The sequence below is a fragment of the Megalops cyprinoides genome, chromosome 19, assembly GCF_013368585.1.
Source record: "Megalops cyprinoides isolate fMegCyp1 chromosome 19, fMegCyp1.pri, whole genome shotgun sequence".
Lineage (NCBI taxonomy): Eukaryota > Metazoa > Chordata > Actinopteri > Elopiformes > Megalopidae > Megalops > Megalops cyprinoides.
The window spans coordinates 17,774,933-17,784,570 of NC_050601.1; positions in this window are offsets into that span (position 1 = coordinate 17,774,933).

Sequence of the window (9,638 nt, forward strand, 5' to 3'; positions counted from 1 at the left end):
TTGTATATACATATATTCATGTTTGTCTCATTTTCAGTGTTGTCTTGTCTTGTAAATATTCACTGAGTTCTTTTAATGTCTTCTTTTTCCAAATAAACCCAGTTTGAGTACATTCCTTGTTTGTGTTGTCTGGCCCTCACTTGCATGATAAATTTTGGGTTTGAGTTGTGCCAGGTTACCCTTCTGCCCGCACACTCACACCAGCATCGAAGCTCTACCCACTTGCATTGTTTTTACTTTTACTTCAGCAGTATTTGACACAGTAACCCTGAAAGTCTGTTTACTGAAACATTGTGTGAATGGTAGCCTCAGGGCTAGGGTTTCACCGAAACCATTGTTTGCTTGCATGTGGGTGTTAAAAATGTTAATAGTGTTTCAAGTCTTACCTAAAACCAAAATGTTAAATGTACTGCACTGCATTTGAAAATATAGTCCCTTTATGCTGAGATGAGTTATTCTCAGACCTTTGTTCAATAGCTATAATTGCGATTCCCTGTTCAGCTTGAGCAGAAAGTAGCACAAAGTGTGTACCACCTGCTGTTATGGGTGTATTTGCGCTACCTGGAGCCGGTACACGACTGCAGTTGAGTGACGTTGGCAGTACAAGAACTGTGTTTGAGTAAACTGAGATCAGACATGCATGAATTCTCCATAGCTGAATTCAGTAAGCCATGGTTTGTAGAAAACATGTTGGAAACTGGAAAGACTTTCACTCAGTTCTTGAGGTTACTAATGCAATAAAAATAATATTCACATCAACTGATGTCAAAAGGTGGTTTAACAACATGATCAATTACTTTACATTCATTTAACAGATGCTCTCATTCAGAGCAACTTCCAGCACCAAAGAACAGAAGTGTGTCCTTGGTATATTTATAAATGATTCTGAGAACTTGCGATGTGGATCACTGGATGCCACAGATAATGGAAGAAAGAAGCTTGTATTTGAGTAGACTGCAATGTTCTATCTGTGACAATAGAGGGCAGCCTTGCCTTAGGATTCTCTGTCTTGTTGGCAGTCACAAGTTCACATACAGAGAATAGAACAACATTTGATAAAAATGTGGAAAAAGGCCTTTACCTTTAACTTGTATGTTTAGTGGTATTTCAATTGAAACAGGCTATCCAGCAGCTTTGTAATCAACAGTGCTTTAACTCCCTTTCTGGCTGTACAGGAATCTTCCTGGGGAGATGCAAACTGCTGTATGCCTTCACTCAATGGCTTTGGCAGGAAGCTGTAGATTTCTCTATCTGCAAGCTCGTTGTGAGTTGTGTGACTCCCATCTGATTCACTCAGGTGAAGCCAGTGCTTCTGAATAGACAGCGTGCCTATCTACAGGGGCACCCAGCACGTTGGCCATGGATCTCTCCTACAGGTCTTGCCTCTGATAACACTACACATGAGCTATGGAACCATCTGTGATGCTACAGGGAGCACAGACTCCTTTTGATGTGGCATTCCTGTCCTTAGAAAGTTACTCTTCATTCCCTGGATTCGTGGGGCCTCCTGGGGATTGGAGAGTTCTGTGGTGAATGCGGGTCATGTGTGTGAGCGGCTTTCTCACAGGATTAGGGATGAGGGGACACTCACACCGGCCTCTAAACACCTCCACAGGGGAACATGGCGCAGAGGGGCAGCATTCTTGAGTGAGGTCCCGGCTTCCTCTCCCTGGTGTACAGTTTGGCCTGTTAAGACTACATCCATCACCATGGTGGCAGTGCGGGCCAAGAGCCAGTGACCACCCAGGTCATTAAGGGAACCTCAGGCCCGAACCCTAAGCCTCTCTCTGCACCTCGTATTGTGGCCCGGGGGAGGAGCACTGCGGGGTCTGAGTGAATCCACGGCTTTTCTCACGCTACCAAGTTGGCTCCAGAGCTCTGCTCCACCACCCCCCAACCCGGTCTCTCACTGAGTTTCGGATCTCACAGAACCATGATGTCCACCTGTTGACTCTCCCACAATGCACTGTGCTTTCTGTTCGCTTTGCAAGGAAGCAATCGCAGGGGCCGGGATCTTATGAAGCGTGTCTAAAGTAGAACTTGTAAAACCTGACAAATACATGTGAGATTTTGCTGTCTTGTGCTTAAATGCATCTGTTTGTGAAAAGTAAAGTTTACTTTCTGAGGGAAGAACGTTGTTTCTTTAGCATCGCTAATAGGGAGCCGTCACTGAACAAACTGGCCTCTATCCAGACTGTATTTCTGCCCATACCGTAACACCACACCAAATGGCGCCACATGGACCGTACCTTTTGCCTAATCTGTACAACCAGGACACCTTCCGCCTGCTGCGCTGCCGGTCAGAACAGATTGAGGCTTGTCTCGTCGGCTGTTGCGCCGTTTTGCATCTGGGCAATCTGGGAGCGTCCGTGTGCCCGTGCAGGGTGTGATGCCTCACGCCGGTCGCTTGTCACCGAGCTGGTGCGTGTAGGACAGCCTCTGTCGCCCCAGAGTCATTCCGAGCGCCAGCGACGTCCAGCTGTCTCAATGGCGGATGTCTCACTCTGGCACGCCGATCTTACGCGTGGCTGCCCTGGCTATTTTTGCCCGCGTCTCACCTGTCTGAATGAATTTGGGCTGCAGGCCCTGACGTTGTCTACAGGTACACGCCGGACTGTCTGGTGACGCTGAACTTTGACGGTCCTGTTCTCAGCCTCTTCCCCTCTATGCTATGACAGTATTGACATTTCGGTTTAGGCCAAAAATCATATTTCATTTTAATGCCCCCCCCTCCCTCTCCATCTCCGTATGCATGCAATGCTCTCAGCAGCGGTGACTGCTTACCTCTGCTCTAATTCAGTTTGACAGGGCAGAAATACCACCGCTGCTACCCCCTGCCCATCCACCGTCTCCGCCGCGTTAGTCTCCCATTGGCTGCCCCTAACGCTCCGTTCTGCATGGAGACAGAAGCTGACCTTCCGCCCTGGCTCAGCTCCTCCCTGCTTGTGGGGCCGGCCTCCTGTCACGGCACATGTGTGCCACTGTCACCCTGCTTTACATTACACTACATTACAATGCTACCATTTAGCAGGCACTCTTATGCAGAGTGACTTACATAGGTTACAGTTTTGCATGTTATCCATTTATACAGGTGGATATTTACTGAGGCGGCTGTGGGTTAATTACCTTGCCCAAGGGTACAGCAGCAGTGCCTCAGTGTGGAATCAAACCTGCGACCTTTTGGTTACAAGCCCTGCTCCTTAACCTTTATGCTACACTGCTTTGTGGAGGGAGTATTTACAGCCCTCAGAATCCCTGTGTGAAGCCAGTCCAATCAAATGATATCACAGAATGTGTGACGCAGTTTCCATAGTCTCTCAGTAGAGCAAATAGGTGGGGCAAAATTGCACCATTAAAGGTGAGAAAAAAACCACTCCATAGAACAGTCAGGAGCTGTGGAGTTGTGAGCACCTTCCATGCCATTAACATCATGATAAGAGAGGTGCTAGTGCAGCAGGGGTGGATAATATCCATACTTTTTCTTTGTTGCTTTCGGTGAAGTCCTCATTATCTCTCTCTGTCTTTGTCTTTCTCTTTCCCTCCATCTGTCTCTGCCTTCCTCTGTGTCCGCAGGGACAGGTCTGCTTCTGGGCCCAGTGCGGATCGGGCTCTGAATTTGCTGTTCTTTCCGTTCCCTCCTCAGAGCTGCTCGGCGAGACTCCGCCCGCTAACGCTCTGCTGCAGTTATCTTTGGCAGAGGCCTTTTTGTTGTGGGGGGTCCAGGCCTTGCTCACTAGCGCTTGTGTTCATCATCAGCTGCTCTGTGTGTGTGTGTGTGTGTGTGTGTGTGTGTGCATGCAATGTCCCAGGGGAAGATGTGGCTCTGTGCCTATGAATGCTGGAGACGGCTGCATGTGGACCTGTGTTTGATTTGTAGAATCTCATCACGGCCTTTCCACAGCCAAAGCTGCAGTTACTTTCAAGAAAATATTTGCCATTTATTCATTATAAAGTAAGCCAGGGTAGCTCATTTTGTTTATATATTCATTACAAAGAATGGGTACCTGATTTTGTTCATATGCTCATTATAAAGTAAGAATGGGTAGTTCATTTGTGCATACATTCATTATGAAGTATGAATAGGTAGTTCATTTTGTTTTCTTATTGTGTTTGTTTGATAAAATTATTTCTGTGAAGTCCTAGAATTGTTTTCTTTGTTCTGAAGATGTACCCTATTAAACAAAGATATTCCAATGTCTGAGAAAACTTTAGGAGCACATTTCTCTCATAAGAGAGGATTAATCTGACACACACCCTTGTTAGAAGGTAATTAACTTCAAAATCATTCCAACCATGTACGCGCTTTTCCTCCTCGTCGAGACAGAGGGCTGTGTGCCACAGAGAGCTGCTGTGAAAGGCCAGTCAGCAGCAGTGTCCAGCGCTGTGACTCAGCGGGTCAGGGGATAGCCGAGTGCAAACCGAAGGCAGCCTGTGGGACGAGATGGAATGCACGCCGGTCATGTGACCTGCCCTTTGATCCCTCCTGCCAGGGGTACATTGGTTCAGGCCTGGGAAGCTTAGCGGCCTTCTTTTTTTTTTCTCCTTCACGTCTAGCGAGCGCCAGATCTGATGGATTGTGCCTTAACTGGAGGCATCAAACATGGTCTGCAGGCCCTGAGCCACTCCTAGTGGAATAAGACTAGCAGAAGTGAAGATGGAATAGTGGGTCAGACTCAAAACGTTCGACTGAAGATCGAGCATTCAAATGCAACTAGAGTTGGAGTAAAGAGTTGGATACTTTACCCATGATGGTTCAACGGAATACCTAACCCAAATGAGAAGCATTCATTACTTTGGGTAGATGACAGCAAATGCCAAATCACATTTATACTTGTGGCAGCTGTGAGACTTGAAGCCTGTTTGAATTGAACTGAACAACTTGAACAGCTATGATCTGAGCAACTGGGCTGTTTGAAGAAGCCACAACAAAATCAATACATGTCGGAAATGATGCCTTTTATTTCATAAGGAGGAAACATATTTCACTGAGATTACACTTCGTTCTCCGGTAGGTTCATTTGGGTTGATTGCTTTACTTGAGTTCTGTGCTGGTATTACAAGCTCTGAGAATCTGTTGTTTTACAGAAAAGGGAATATATATCGTATATATATCGTATATCCCTGTAAACCAACTAATCTGAAACAAATATGTAATTGTTTACATGCATTGGCAGAGAATGCAGCACACAAGACAGTCCCACCCCCCCCCCCCCCCCCCCCCCCCAAACCACTGCTTTCCATCCAGTTGCCACTAGGTAGTGCTGTTGGCTGTACCATTATCTCTCCTTCAGCTTCATGTAGCGAAGGATCCAACCCCACAGGACTTAACTGACAGAGAGTTTGATGAAAAGTTGACTGCACAGCACGGCCGTGGATGATGTGGGTTTGCATCCGGGGAGCGCAGCGCCCCGTCAGGTACGCGCCTCACCCAGAGCAGTGGATGTTGGGGAAAAGGCTGGCTCTCCACGGGGGGAAGCTGGTGTCAGCCGTGAGAGAGCCAATCCCCCTGGCCCCCTGCCTCCCGGTAACCTTTAGTGCACGCTTGTCGGCGCGGCGCGGTGAGTCAGGAGGAGCGGAGCTGCCCTTTTCCCACGGCTTTCTGGGAAATGTGATGTGACACGGAGGGAGAGGGGTGGCTTCTTCCCCTCCCTCCCCTCCCCCGACTCCTCTGGCAGGAGGGATGAAGCCAGGCCAGGCAACCCCTTCCATCAGAAGTGTCTCAACCAGGGGCACAAATACAGACCCCAATACCAGGGGGCCAGAGTGCTGGGTCCTCACAAAGGCAGGGAAAGCAGGCAGGGAGGACTGTGGCCCTTGCTCCTACTGCCCCACTGACCCCAGATCAGATAATCCAGCCCTAATCCTAACCCTAGTCATTATGTGCATATGCAGAAACAGACCCAAAGCCAGTACATACAGTCATGTTATATCATGGCCAATTGCACAAATAAAGACATTTCTGTTTATTTGTTTTGAAAAGAATAAATAAAAAGAAAAGAAAAAAATAAAAACAGCATGTTAAGGTCATGTACAGTAGACTATAGATTTTTCTGTAATTTGCCTAGGAATATAACTGTTACCACACTGGTCTTTTTTAAGCATACTGTAAAAATACCATATGAACTCACTTTGTGACTGGAGGATGCAGTTTTGGATGTGGAAAGTCTAATAATCTATCTAATCTATCCACAGTCTTAATCTATCCAATAACAGGACACCCACTTTTAAGAGGTGTTTGTAATGCTAAGAGTTTATCTAGATGCAAAGTAACTCTCTTTTGCACAGATTCCAGATTCTAGTTTCACAGGTTCTAGCAGCAAAGCTACAGCCACAAGCTGCCTATACAGACAGGCTTCCATATGTCCTCAATGTTTTACACACACACACACACACACACACACACACACACACACGCACAAACCCAGGGAGACATGCTTATACTCTGCTGGGTGGTAGACAGGGTGGACATCACAAAAGGCACCCTATGGACAATCCCCCCCCCCCACCTCACACACCCCCCATTGCCCGAAACTTTGCTTTTAGTCGAAAATGCACCTTCCAACAGGAGGCTGTTTACCCAGCTCGGATCAGGGAAAGGAAAATGGGAAGGAGAAATCTATTAGTCTGACAGCTCTCCCAGAAAGCGGGACGGCTCTCCCCCTGGGAGGGGTTGAGGGATTAGCAAAAATCGGAGCGGCGAGAAAGGGAGAGGGAGAGGAAGAGAGGGACCGGGCGATTCATGAGAGAAAAAAAAAAACATGTTTCTGCCTGTATAGGTTCATTCTGCCGCCCCTTGCAGGGGTTGAGGTCGAAATCATAGATCACGCTGTTCAAAGGCACGTCTGCGGGTGTCAGTGGGACATTTCCTCCCGAGCTGAGCGATCTGTGCTGCCGAGTGCATGAAAAGGCCTCGCGCTCCACGCTCTGTCGCGCGCGCATCGATTCCAAACACACAAAGATGGCGCGTTGTATCATGTGTCCACAGTAATGACCTGTGCACATGTGCTGTGCTGGGGTTTGGTTGTGTTATATGGTAAAAAGCGCTAGTGAAGCGCTAGTGAGTTAACACGTTGCACATAACAGAAAGGATATCTGCCGAACAAGTATTGTACACTGTTGTATCATCATGTGATCTTTTTTAGCTTGTTAGCTGGTAAACATACAGTGATGATGTCAGAGAGGTAAAGTTTAGAATTTTGAGGCGCGGTTCTGTTTTCCACGTTTCACCAGATGTACCCAGAGGAAGGGGGGGTGAGAACAGAGAGAGAAGGGAACAGGCAGACAGACAGACAGACAGACAGACAAACTGACAGTAAGGGAAAGTGATAGTGTGGAAAGTATTGCATGTTAGCATCGGCAGAGAGGAAGTGAGTGGTGCAACAGACAGCCACCGCTGCCCTGCTTCACGCCGTCGCGCTGGCTCTGTTCCAGGCAAGCTTGTCAGGGAGCGCTGTCACCTGCCTCTCTCATCTCTCCCAGCCGCCATGCTTTTGAGGGGCGCTGTCGGCCGCCATGCTTGTGAGGGGCACTGTCAGCTGCCTCACTTGTCTCTCTCTCTCAGTCACCGTGCTGGTAAGGGGGCACTCTAATTCGTCTTTCAGCACCGTCACCCCCCCCCCCCCCCCCGGCTTCGTATGTGTCAAGCGTCTTGCTGAAAGGTTCTGTCTGCTGCGGGGCTAACAGATCCTCGATTATTTATGAGGGAGAGCTTTTGAAATGCCAGAGGTGCCAGTGCATGCGCTCCACCAGTGGTCTCCCACCCTGGTGAGTCTTCGTGCAGCTTCGCTGCCACTGTGGGCTCTGGCTCGTGACCCGCTGGCCCTGCTCTTAGACTGAATAGGGCCCAGGGCAATGCCGTCAGGCAGCAGTGTGGAGCAAAAGTGGAGCAGGAGACTTCTACGCACAAGATTATGCTGTTGGATCAGATCTCGTGTGGGTCACTGTGCCTCTGAGAAAAATACCATACCCGAACAGCATCAGTAAATGTCAAGCTGTGGAAATGGCTAGAATATATAACGCGTGAATGTCGCATGAAAAGGGTGTCTGCTGATAAATTAACAACTTTTCTGAGGATATAAATTTACATACGATCAAAACATGAAGGTTGAGTGTGATGTGGTTATTAGCGGTATCTTCCTTTGGCTTGGATTCGAGGATGGGAGGGCACCTGGCCAAGGGCCAAGGCTGCTGACCCCCTGTATGGACATCATAATCAGGGAAAAGCAAAGGCAGGAGACGGGGTGCGGGAGGATTGCCCTGAACAGCTGACACAGAGAGGGAGTGTTGAGTGGGATTTTTTAAAGTCATGAACCGATTTGTCTAGGGTTGGATAATTGTGTAAGGATAGCCTGAAAACTCTTCTCATGAATCTTAGTTTGGAACTTCAGTAGTAGCACAATAGCATTATGGTACTTTAATTGAGAGTGGTCCACGAGTTCACCCAAATTTCCAACAGGACGAATCCGTGTCTGTCTAAACCCGTGCTCAAATCTGCGTCAGTCTGTAGAGACGCCGGCCCATTAGCGGTGCCATAAGGAGTCCGGTCCAGTGCGCTAACGATCTTTCTCATCACTGAACCCCCCCCGTCCATCCAATTGAGAACAGCTGCCGCTTCCTTACAGATGTTGTAAGTCACTCGCTGAGTGATAATTTAAAAGGGCATTGAGTTAACGCCCCTCCCACACTGGGACTGTGTGTGCTTGTGTGTGCTTGTGTGTGTGTGTGTGTGTGTGTGTATGTGCCTGTGTGAGTGTGTGTGAGTGTGTGTGTGTGTGTGTGTGTGTGTGTGTGTGTGTGTGTGTGTATGTGCCTGTGTGAGTGTGTGTGCGTATGTGTGTGTGTGTGTGTGTGTGTGTGTGCGTGTGTTTGTGTGCGTGTGTTTGTGTGTGTGCGTGCGTGTGTGTGTGTGCCTATACGCATTTCTCCATGACTGTATGCGTGCCTGTGAGATGGTATCTGAGACCGCGTGTAAACAGGGACAGAGTGTGGACTCTCCCCTCTGTGTGCGTGGGAGAGTGCGGTTCCGACGCGCTTGTGCTGAGGAACGCCAGCGAATCCCTCTCCGCGCACCATGCTCTCCACCATATGGGTCATGTGAGGTGTTGGTGCGCTCATAAATCATCCGGGGCTGCAGCTCTGTACAGTTTCCAGAGGGCTGGCAAGCCACATTTTTCACTCGCTGATATGAAACTGGACCAAGATAAGGGAGAAAAACGTCTCAGAGAGCCTTGTCAATAGCATCTGCCCAGCACGCCCCCTGCTAATACATACAGCAATGTTCTTGCCCCAACATTGGGGGAAACATGATAATGTTGCCGTGATGTTAGGGGAGCGTTTGCGGGAGGGACCGGTTCCAGGAACCAGCGGGAGTCGTGGGGAGGAGCGGGAGAGTCTCGGTTCCAGCATGGAAAAGGTTGTCCTCCTCTTCCTCCTCCTTTCCCTGGGAAGATTCCTTATTTCCTGCCAAGCAGCGTCAACCTGGCCCCGGGCCGTGCGGCTCGGGGAGGGGGGAGAGGGAGCCTAATGGGGGATTGAGGGGGCGCGCACATGCTGCAAAGGTTTATTTCTGTCCCTCTGTTCCTCTCTTACTGCGCGCTGGCTACACGTGTGTGTGTGTGTGAGTGTGCGTGTGCGTGTGA